General features: G+C 36.3%; 1 pseudogene; it reads right to left on the bottom strand.

Annotated features, from left to right (window-relative positions):
• Positions 1-2,464: 2,464 nt before the first annotated feature.
• The window catches only part of LOC142607566 (uncharacterized), a 25,818-nt pseudogene continuing 15,783 nt past the window's right edge, over positions 2,465-12,499 (bottom strand).

The following is a 12,499-nucleotide window of genomic DNA, read 5'->3' as shown; positions in this document are numbered from 1 at the left end:
AGTAAATTAAAATTTTCTTTTTAACATTTTGATAGGAAAATGGAAAATTTTAATAGAAATGGGCTTATCTAGTTTAAAGTGCTCCATAACGTATCAATCATACAAACATATCATTGAGAGTTGTAAAGTTGTGATTTTCAACTAGCCTTTGTTGACTTTAATTTCGTGCCAAATTTGATTATAATTTCTTCAATCATTTCCCTATATTTATGTGGGTTTATTTGTAAGGGATGAATGTAAGAGATTGGTGAAGAATCAATCTTCAAAGAAGAATCAGCGCAATTCTCAACTAGATAGGAAGAGTCACCCGTTAAAGGCCATGTATGAAGCACATGACTAAAAGCTGAAGAGTCATGCCAGACTTTCAAATTCATAAGTACTTCGCGAGAAAGACCATCTCGCGAGATACCCACGAAACTCATTGTTTGGCAAAAAGAAAAGGTGCTTTAGCAAATTCCTTACCCACACTATATATACCTTCATTACCCACAAAATGTAAAGAGTGATTTTCAGAGAGAAAATCTTAGCAAAAAACACTTAAAAGTTAGAGATTGTTATACCCACAATCATCTACATATTTTCTTTTGGTTTTTTTGTACTCCTACCTCTCCATCTCTACATCATTGAGAGGTTCTTAGCCCAAACACTTACCTCAAGCAATTTGAGTGTTGAGTCAAGTTTTGGTGCCTTTGGGAAGCATTGGAAGGAGCCATTAAGTGGTGGATGCAATCGGGCTGAATTGCGGGATCCGGAAAGCTAGTGAAAAAAAGAATCTGAGAAGTTCGTTGGTAGCAAGAGCTTGAATGGCTCAAGTACATGGGATAGACTAAGCTTGGAGGGTCTTTTGTTATTCATGTACTCCAACTTATTCACCAGTGGACCAATTTCGACTTGGAGGGTCGTAGAGAGGTTTTTTGCTTAATTTTTTGCTTTCCTCTTTGATAACACGTCTTGGTGTTATCTTGTGTTTACATCTCTCTTCCCTACTCTTTAAACTTTTCTCTTATTGTTCGTTGTGGTTGAATATGGCTTAGAGTTGTATTACCGGTTTATTGTGTTTATTTACTCTTATTTCGCACTTGATAAGTTAAAATAAAAACAATCTAATTGTAATTTTAAAATTAGGGTCTGAACAAGTATCAGTGTTTTCACACTAAATTGAGCTTTCAAGAGTAATACCAAAAAAGAGATTTTGGAAGATCATAGATAGAACATGTTGAATATAAGAGATTGCCCAAAAATCCAATCTCTTTATTTTTCTCTTTCATTTTTTTCCCCAGTACATCAACAAAAGAGTAAGTATGCTTGCTTAGGAATATTGAAATGCCTAGAGTATTGTTTGCGAATCAGTGGTTAAACCTTGAAAGTTGTTTAAATAGTGCCTATGGTTTTTTCTTATTAAAAATAATATTCTAAAAACATTGGTTTATGAACTTTTAAAAAAATTATTTAGAAAGAAAAAGGAATTAATTTTTTTTTTACATTTTTTTATATTTCCCATAAAAAAGTAGTATTAATTTTTTTTAAATGATCTATTAACAAATGTTATAATTTCCCTAAAAAAATGTTCTAATTAAGAGCACCAGGGCTATTTTTCTTAAAGCACACCAAGCTTTGGACAAGGAGAAAGAAAAAAAAATTATATAAATTATAACATATGTTAGGGCGAAACAGATAATGCATGTATCTGGATTTTATTTTAGAAACAAAGGCACATACTTATTAATAGAAACGTGTGTTTGGAATACTAGACTTCCTATGACAAAAATAGAAATGTTGAGGGGAGAACGAATACAGTAAACACTATAAAAATATACCAAGTATATTTTCTAAAAGTACGTATTACAGCCCATTAATCCATGTTGTGAGAAGACCAACTTGTTGAGAAGATCTAGCAGACCAGCACCACTCCTAATCCTTGATTAAGGTCCTAGGTTGTGGTTCTTTAATATTATACTCTTCTAGTCCTTCATCGACGTTGGTCTCTAATAAATTCTTGCTCAAATGAGTATTCCAAATGAATTTGTAACTTTCTTCTTTCCTGTGGAAACACATAATATATATTAAAGTTTAGGTGCAGTGATCATTTATTGATTGTCTTAGATAGGGTCATATAGAGAATCACATAAACGAACAAACAAGAGAAACGGAGTGAGAGATAATGGACTGAACATATCAATTACTTCAAGATCAATATGACAACTATCAACAAAAAAAAAAAGGATCAATACGACTGGAAAGTAGATGTTCATGCATAAGAATTTAAATCATCGTAGTAATAAAACCGAGTGGCAAATATTCATCAGAAAAAAAATAAATAAATAAAAGAGGGTTAATAAGAAAATTAATGATTTAGTTGCCTATATGATGTCCATGGCCATGGGCGCTCCATATATATGTTTTTTTTTTTTTTTTAATTCAAAATTATTGGATGAGAAGAGATTTGAATCATAAGTAACTTCATTCAAAACTTCAGAAAATATATAGAAATATCAGTTAAACTACAAGATTTTTGATAAAGTACTCTCTCTTACTTAAATGTCGGCCATGATAATGAATATTTCAAGCTTAATATGAATATGCCAATTGCCAAAGTAGAAAGTAGATATAAGTGGTCCAGATGCCATTGTGTTAGTCCATTATTTTGCCGATAACACAACCAGAAAGAAAAATGACTACGAAAGCTCATGAAATATATATGTGGCATGCTTGTTAGATGCGGAATTTTTTCTTTTTTCTTTTTTCCGATGAATAGAAGCTGCACCTTTTCCATGATCATCTACACAGTAATATTTTTCCTTTTCTATCATTCGGCTTCAAATTAGTAATTTATGATCAGAACCTTTTGAATGATTCAATAATTTCATGAGAATGAAAGGAAAAACGCTATGCACGGCATTTAAAAAAAAAAAAAAAAAAACATTTCTGGTTTTCTATACCATCCTTGCTTGTGTAATTATTAATTTTCACTGCAGCTAGTAGTGTATCAACAACAAACACAAGGAATTTATTAGCAAAACAAAATTTTCCACGGACAAAAATTACCTGAGTTTTATGGAAACTTAATTTATTTGGTGGTTTTTCTTCTTTGACTGCTTCCATATTTCTTGAAACAACCTGATGAAAATCATATGAATAAACAACAATGTTCATTATGAGAGGGTGGAAGGGTTTAGATGAATGAATATGGAAACGAGAAGCTTGCATTTATAGAGTCGAAGGCACCAACCCTATGCAGTAAAAACAATGATCTTGGTGGTTGAGATAGTCTGTGTGAGCGAGCCACCATTCTGACTGAAAAAAAATGCGTCAACCCCCAGTATTAAACTCACCGTGAAAAAGTTATTTTTACATTTTTGCGTGGTTTATTAGCTACGCTGCACTTGCCAATAATTTATTGGTCCAGTGGCTCTGTAGCATGTCCTTCATGTGAAGTGTAAGGAAGAGTCTCAAAGTGTACGGAACAAGGGATGGACAGAGTCATTTTATAGAGAAGGGGATTCACTCTGAATGGTTGTTCTCTGTGAAACAAATACGTTTGCTTTTGAAAATAACCTCCAATCCATGAGAGTTCTTTGAATCTACAAGGTGAAAGGGTTCTGAAATTCACTGGAAAAAGGGTTCTGAAATTTACTAGAGAAACAATAGACAAAAATATGTATTTTTATTAGAATCAATAATACTAAAAAAAAAAAAAAAACGTTTACAGACTTGGAAGCCTATTTAAGGACTCCATAAAACTTGCAAACAAGAAAATATATTCTGAAATAAGTGTTAATTAATACCTAACCATAAGGGAAACCAAATTTGACACAAAAAGTATTATAAACACCTAAAAATAAGAATAATAACCCTAAACCTAAAATTTCAAAAGTTACAAGTTAAATTCGAAAATTAATAAATAGCAAAGTCTAATTGTAGATTTTGTCTTACATTAGACCCCTTCACTTTAAAAAAACATGTCCTTGAGTTGATAGTTGAGATTTAAAATCTGCCATGCCAAGCTAACAAATTGATGAGAATCAACAAGCATTATAAGATCCATTGCATGTTCTAGTTAGGCCTATTACTAGAGCAAGATCCAAGAAGATCAAAGAAGCACTTAATAAGCTGATTTAAGATATTTGAGTTGATTCCAATACAGGACATTCCAAGCTTAGCCCAAAGAAAGATGCAGGTGCAATAAATTTAATCCAAGTTATTAAGGGCTAATTTGGCTTAATTGGGCATGATTTATGGTGTAGATTAATGGATGATTGACTTTCTAGCTCCATATCAATTAATAGATATTTTTCTTATTCCGGAGCTGCTAATTTCAGACTAAATCTACCTTAATTTTGGGCTTTTATTATTTAGAACATTTTTTTAGCTATTTTCCTATTTTGGAGCTACTAATTTTAGACCAAATCAACTTTACTTTAGGCTTTTATTATTTAGTACGTTTTTTTATATATTTTTCTATTTTCAGTCATGTCTTATAAATAGCATGCACTCAATGTAATAGAGGATTATTGAATAAAAATCAGAAAAAAGTGACATTTGGCTTCTTCTTTTGGTTCTTCAAGAACTATGAACTTATCAGAGATTCTTCCTTGTGGCGTTCAAATTTTATACCTTCGGTTCGTGATTTAATTATAATCATTGGGTCGAGGTCTGTTACTTATACCTTTGATTTGCGTTTCATTTATAAACGTTGGGTCGGGGTGTCGATGCCCAGCCTCGATCGGACTGAGCGGAAAACCGCCGCCTTAGTGCCTTCGTTCGACCGCCCGCCTGCCGTGGTGACAGCTCCCGTGCGTGCGGGGCCCCGTTGAAGGGCCCCTCTCGTATGATGTGGTGTGTTATTTGCACGGAGCTTCGGGTGGTCTCTCTCTTGGTGGAGGAAAGTAGGTCTACCTTTGGCTTTATGGCAGGAATCTAGGCCAAATTTTAAGGGATTACCAAAGGTAAATAGAGTCACCACCAATCATTGGGTTTTTCTAAGGTGTTATTGGTCACCTATTTCTAGTTGATTTTATTACCAATCCTAGGTTAAGAAAAAGGGAATTTTTCCTAATCTAATGTGGATGGCAAAAAAATCTTGATTCTTAGGCCCGAAAGTTAGGTTACGTGTGGGGAAGGTGTTAGGCACCCCACAACGCCTCTCCAAGGACAATCCTTTGTTTTGATAAAACCTTAATTTTCAGAAATTTGCAGTAAAAAACATGATTTCAACATTGGCTTTTAGGGCTATGCATGCATGGGGGTTTTGAGGTTTGGCTTTTGAATGGGCGTGGTCCCAATCTATACTTTTTTCTAAGGCATTAAAGCAATGTTCTAGATTTCCATGGCGAAAATTCGACGACGAGTCACCTTATTTTGCAGTGGAAATTAGGCATCGCTGGCCTTAGGTGACACGGACTGTGATAATCACACCGAAAGGGGGTGAGCAAGTATGTATATATATACATATATCATGCAAAATGCAAGCACACATAGCAGGAAAGTAAATGCCTACAGCCCTAGAGCAAGGCCCAAAATATAGGTGCGGAAGAATAAACAGGGTCGCCATACTCTAGAGATGCGGACGAATGGTACACAGCATGATATACCTAATACAACCCGACTGAGAGAGAAAGGGAGGAGGAAGAGCAGGGTTTAAAAGAGTATATAACCAATGGGAAAGGCAAAACTCCTAAACCTACTGACTACAGCCGCTCGGCTTATATCCGCATGCATGCATTCTCGCCCTTTTTTGCTTGCGCCTGGGAGATCATGCCCTAGCTCCATGCATCCTCACTCCATGTGTGTACATGCAAAGGCAAAGATAAGAAACCAACAGACAAGCAATGGAAGGAAAATGCGCAAAGTGTGCGTGAAATAGGCATAAAGCAGATAAACATAATAGACATGGCAAGCATAGCATGTGGCAAGAGATAAGACAAGCAAGATGCACAAAGCCATATAAGCAAGCGTGTAAAGATGCAAACAAAGCCAACTGGTGACACCAACAAGCATGGTAAGCATATCATCAAATGGAGTAGAAAAAGGGAAAGGTTCACACGGGGCAACTCGGCATCCGGAGATGCATCCCAAATGGTTACATCAAACAAGGCCTCATGGGCATTGAGTGTAACCACACAAGATCAAGCTCACGGAGGGCGCAAAATGTGGCAAAGCCTAGAACTAGAGAGACTAGCACAAAAGATAGAGTGTAGAAGCAAGCAAGCATAGACATGCAAATGGAGTGATCCATACCCTTTGATATGGGCCAAGGTATATGGATGATGACAAAGACCACAAGGCCTGGATCAGGTCCAAACCAATAGGCCAAAACACAAGAAAGAAAGATAAAGTGACAAAATGGCTACAATAGCACATGGCGTAAAAAACATAGCCTAGGTGATGCGAACCTCAATCGACACGCTTTGAGACCCAACAAAAATATTGGAATATTTAATACCAAATGATGCGAACCTCAATCGACACGCTTTGAGACCCAACAAAAATATTGGAATACTTGCCCAAGAAAGCTAAAATTCAGATTTTTGATAGAAACCCTGACCCAACGTTTATAATCGAAACGCGAACCAAATGTATAAGTTGACCTTGACCCAATGATTATAAAGAATCACGAACCGAAGGTATAAAGTTTGAACGCCACAAGGAAGAATCCCTGATAAGTTCACAGTTCTTGAATAACCAAAAGAAAAGCCAAGCCTCACCTTTTCTGATTTTTATTCAATAATATTATGAAAAACGTTTACAGACTTCAGGGCCTATTTAAGGGCTCCATAAAACTTGACAGACAAGAAAATATATTCTAAAATAACTCTTAATTGATACCTTACCATATCTGGAATCAAATTTGACCTAAAAAGCATTAAATGCACCTAAAAACAAGGAAATAAATCACCTAAACCTAAAATAACGTTTTTTACATAAAAATACCAAAAATAATAAATTACAATAATTAAACAATAAATTGTGTCCTACATCAGACCCCTCCACTTGAAACAAACTCGTCCTCGAGTTCATCTTTGAAATCTGAAATCTTCTGCTCCAAATAAACAAATACTTTGAATGCTTTAATGACTTGATGCGGTTGTGAAACTTGAATCCTTCATAACGTGTAGTAGAAAATTTCTTCTCATCTACTTTCAATTTATTTGCAACATCAATCAATAAAGGGTTGATAATAAAATTAAAATTTTCTACTCCAAGAAAATCAACATATTGTATAGTCATCTTCATCAAATCAACTGAGACTAGAGGATTGTGAGTTGTGGACTCATCCACATATTTAACCTCAATTGAATCCTCCACAATGTTCTCAATAATTACCATCTCTTTTTTTTTTTCACTTTTTTTTTTGGATGATAACAGGAAATAAAAGATAAAAGGATAGAAAACTGATTTTAGAACCTATGCTCTGATACCAAATGATGCGAACCTCAATCGACACGCTTTGAAACCCAACAAAAATATTGGAATACTTGCCCAAGAAAGCTAAAATTTAGATTTTGGATAGAAACACTGACCTAACGTTTATAATCGAAACGCGAACCAAAGGTATAAGTTGACCTTGACCCAATGATTATAAAGAATCACAAACCGAAGGTATAAAGTTTGAACGCCACAAGGAGGAGTCCCTGATAAGTTCACAGTTCTTGAAGAACCAAAAGAAGAGCAAAGCCTCACATTTTCTGATTTTTATTCAATAATATTATGAAAAACGTTTACAGACTTCAGGGCCTATTTAAGGGCTCCATAAAACTTGACAGACAAGAAAATATATTTTAAAATAACTTTTAATTGATACCTTACCATATCTGGAATCAAATTTGACCTAAAAAGCATTAAATGCACCTAAAAACAAGGAAATAAATCACCTAAACCTAAAATAACGTTTTTTACATAAAAATACCAAAAATAATAAATTACAATAATTAAATAGTAAATTGTGTCCTACATCACTAGGTCTAGGCGCACAAACATGGCACGGGACATACAAGCACATGGAGGATGGCATAAAGCGAGGAGAGCATAGATCTAAGCACCCAAGCATGTGAAAACATAGATCTAAGCATAGGCATGGCAACGCGTGTCTGAACATGTGAAAGCTTAGCATATAGACATGGTAAAATATGGATCCGAGCATATAAGCATGTACAGATGCGGATCCAAGCATAAAACATGGTTAAAAGCACATGAACACATAGATCCAAGCAAGGCATAGCCAACAACATGATATCACGCATGTGAGCATATAACCCTGACATCAACATAGAGCAAAAGGAGGAACAAAACATAGGAAAACATGGCATAAAACCCTAAGCATGTAGATCTAAACATATAAGCATGTAAAAACATAGATCTAAGCATAAAACATGACAAAAAACACATAAACACATGGATCTAAGCAAGGAACACACATATAGCAAGAAGCATGCTAAAGAAAGCAATAAATCATGTTATTCAAGCTAAAAAAAGCAAGATAAATGCTAGAAAGAGATTTAGAAGGTTAGGGGTGTGGATGATAACCAAAAAGCTACATCCACACCCCTAAACTCCAAATGCAAAGTGTAGAACCAAAGAAGAGGAAGATTGGGTATAGGAACAATACCTTGTGTTTTTGGTGATGAAAGAAGAACCAAGAAACTTTGATGTGTTTTTTGGTGTTTGGAAGAGAGAAAAAAAATGTCTGGAGAGGCTGTGCAGCAAGCAAATTTCAGCAAAATGATACTCTCCCTGGTTTGGGGGTGCTTGGTGATGCAAATCAAGGAGTTGGTCATGCTGATCATACATGTGGAAATGGAGTTGAATTTGCACATGACCCTTTGTCACTTCCTAGTGGCCCAATTACAAGACTTAGAGCTAAACGTTTCAAGGAAGCACTAAATGGGCTAGTCCAAGAGAATTGGGCTGATTCTGAAAAGACCAAGGTGGGCTCAGATAATAATCAAGGCTTAGTCCATGTCATCAAAGTACTTGAGAGAGGCAAATTAATCTAGTCATTTAGCTTGTTTGACTGCCTTTAAAGGTCCCAGAATCCAAAAAAAAAACGTGGGAACTTGTTTTGCTTAATTTTTGTGCTGTTTTCAAAGCTGTAATTATATCTTGCCTATTCTTGGAGGGTTGTTCCAGGTATATAGATGGGTAGTACGAATTTTAAAGATCAATTTTGGTTTTTAGAAAAACTATTCTCCTTGTGAGGTCTTGTGTTCCTCTTGGTTCTTAAAAGAACTCTTGAACTTATCAAGTTAATCTTGTGGCGTTCAATCAACCAAACTTATCACCTTGATTCTTGAGAGTTTCTTAGGAATTCTTGGTGTGGCGTTTTCAATCCAACGTAGTCTTGGTGTTTCATCTAATTAGATGACGGGTCAAGGCTCAACAAATCTTATCTAACGATCTTGGGGTTCCAAACCATCATTGTTATCGGGTTTCATCACAATTGTTGGTGGAGTTCATATCACTTGGGGCTATTTATACCCAAGCACGAATTTCGAGGCCTCCAAACTCAAAGCTTCTTTGATTAGGTTGATCCTAACACCTCTAAAAAGGCCTTAACTTCCCGTTTCTAAAAATGTATGGAACTTGAAAATCCAACGGTCGGATCAAAAGTTATGGCTCTTGGAAGTTTATAGTGTAGCAATCAGTGCGCCATCCCAGTTTTCGCGATATCTTGACCATTCTAATTCTGATTTCGCCCCATGAATAGTCAATGGAACGAGAATTTGGTAATCTTCGCAATGGCATTGGTTTCAACCCGTTCTGATAGCCTAATCAAAATTAGGGTTTTAGGTTGACTTGGGATCGACTTCAAGTCAAACTTGGTCAAATTGTTTTAAAATCTCTGAGAAGATCGGGTTTGATGTAAAACTGTGAAAACATTGTTTTGCGAGAGCCTGGACTTCGTTTGGCCTTCGGTTGAACCTAAGGTTGACTAGGGGCATTTTGGTCATTTTAGCTGAAAAATGCACTTCGGGTGCTCCGATGCCCGAACGAGTTGCACCATGTTATTATGGATACTCTTGCAGACTCCTAGAGAGAAAATGATATTTTTGGATTTTTCGGGGTCCAGCATGTTATTATGGATACTCTTGCAGACTCCTAGAGAGAAAATGATATTTTTGGATTTTTCGGGGTCCAGCACGCAAATTGAGGGTGGATAAAATATGGTATCAACATGGGGTTTCTATCAAAATATAAATTTTAGCTTTCTTAGGCAAGTATTCCAATATTATTTATTAGGCCTCAAAGCGTGTCGATTGAGGTTCACATCATTTGGTATCTGAGCACAGGTTCTAAAATCAGTTTTACTATCCCTTTATCTTTTGTTTCCTATTCTCATCATATCTTGTTCTTTTTGTGTTCTTTATTCCTTGTTCTTATTTTGTGACGTGCACTAGGTTAAAATCGTGCACCAAGCTAAATATTGTTTGTAATTTCAGTTCTCTTAGACCAAAATATTGTCTTCTTTTGTCCTCTTTCTTTGATTTATTGTTTTTGTAATATTTTCTTGCCGTTGGTATTAGTTTAAATACTACAAGTTGAATTTTTTGATCAAGTTCATTAGTTTACAAGTGGAAAAGGCAAGAGAGTGTGAGACTAATATCGGAAAAAAACCAATTTAAGAGTGAAACACGAGTGTAAGTGACATAATTTGAGTGCAAACACGTGAGGGAGTGTTGTGAGGAATTATTTTTAAAATTTCTCTATAGTTTGAAAAGTATGTCTTCTAGGGGCGAAACATCAAATAGGGAAGTACAGGAGGAGTTGTCCTTCATGTTGTAGCCTATGCAACAACAGTTTGAGTGCATGAACGTGGTGTTTAATGAGATTCGGGATCAGATGGATAGGCAGGACGCTATTACTGCTACTTTGCGTGAGGAGCGCCCTTAAAGAGCCCTTAATGCTAGGAAGGCAAGAAAGGCGTGCGCGCATGGATGATTCTGATGACAACCAAGAGAATGAGTTCAAAGATGTAGAGGATCAAGCTTCATTGAACAATGAGGGCACGTTCATGCCAAGGGGAGAAAGGCGGGGTAGAGGTTTCTGAAGAGATCCAAGATGACAAGATGGGATTGACAGAAACCTAGGAAACATCAAAATGAAGATACCATCGTTTCAAAGGAAAAACAATCCTGAAGTGTACTTGGAATGGGAGAAGAAGGTGGAGTTGATCTTTAAGTGCCACAACTACCCCAAGGAGAAAAAGGTAAAACTTGTTGTCATTGAGTTTGCTGACTATGCTATTATATGGTGGGATCAACTTGTGATGAACAAAAGGAGAAACCATAAGAGGCCTATTGAGACTTGGGAGGAAATGAAGGCCAGTATGAGGAGGCGGTTTGTCCTTAATCACTGCTATAGGGACTTATATAAGAAATTACAGAGTTTTACTCAAGGTTATAGAAGTGTCGATGACTACCACAAGGAGATGGAGATTGCCATGATTCGGGCTAATGTAGAGGAGGATAGAAAAGCTACCATGGTGAGGTTTTTGAATGGGATGATTCGAGACATTGCCAACATGGTGGAGTTGGAGGACATGGTGCACATGGAAATAAAGGTGGAACAGTAGCTTAAAAGGAAAGGAACTTGGTCATTTCAAAATCCTGGCTCCTCTGCTTCTTTAAGGTCAAATGGGAGGAAAGACGAAAGAGCTATTTGTAAGTCCAAAACTGAACCACCAAAAAGGAGAGATGAAGTTCCCAGTGTCAAAAAAGGTAAAAACAAATGCCAAACTCGTAATCATGATATTAAGTGTTTTCTTTGTTTGGAAATAGGTCATATAGCTTCACAATGCCCAAATAAGAGGACCATGATCACACGTGTTGATGGAGAGGTGGAAACCAAAAGCAAGGGCGATGATGACCAGATGCTATCACCTAAGGATGCTTGTGACAATGGTGTGGAGTGTCTAGTGGAGGGTGAGTCACTTGTGGCTAGGCGTGCTTTAAGTGCCCAAGTCAAAGAGGATGACATGGAACAACAAAGGGAGAACATTTTTCATGCTAGATGCCACATCAACAACAAGGTATGCAGTATAATCATTGATGGGGGGGGGGGGAGTTGTACTAATGTGGCTAGCACTTCTTTAGTTGAAAATTTGAATTTACCTACCTTGAAACACCCTAGGCCGTATAAATTACAGTGGTTGAATGATTGTGGGGAGGTTAAGGTAAATAAGCAAGTGCTGGTTTCTTTTTCAATCGAGAGTTACAAGGATGAAGTACTTTATGATGTTGTTCCAATGCATGCGGGTCACATATTATTGGGCAGGCCATGGCAGTTTGACAGGAAGGTCAATCATGACGGGTTCAAGAATAGACATTCTGTTGCAAAACGTAATAAAACCATTACTTGAAATTGATAAGAGAGAATGAGTTGAAAAAAAAATTGTGAGACTGAGAGTTCAAAAAAAGATGATGAGAAAGAGAGTGAAAGGAAAAAAGAGAGTGAACTGTGTAATTGGCTAATTCTTTGACAAAACACACTTTACTTGTAATTG

Source organism: Castanea sativa, chromosome 8 (genome assembly GCF_040712315.1).
Source record: "Castanea sativa cultivar Marrone di Chiusa Pesio chromosome 8, ASM4071231v1".
Lineage (NCBI taxonomy): Eukaryota > Viridiplantae > Streptophyta > Magnoliopsida > Fagales > Fagaceae > Castanea > Castanea sativa.
The sequence above is the reverse complement of the archived record's forward strand: the minus strand, read 5'-3'. Positions and strand labels throughout refer to the sequence as shown.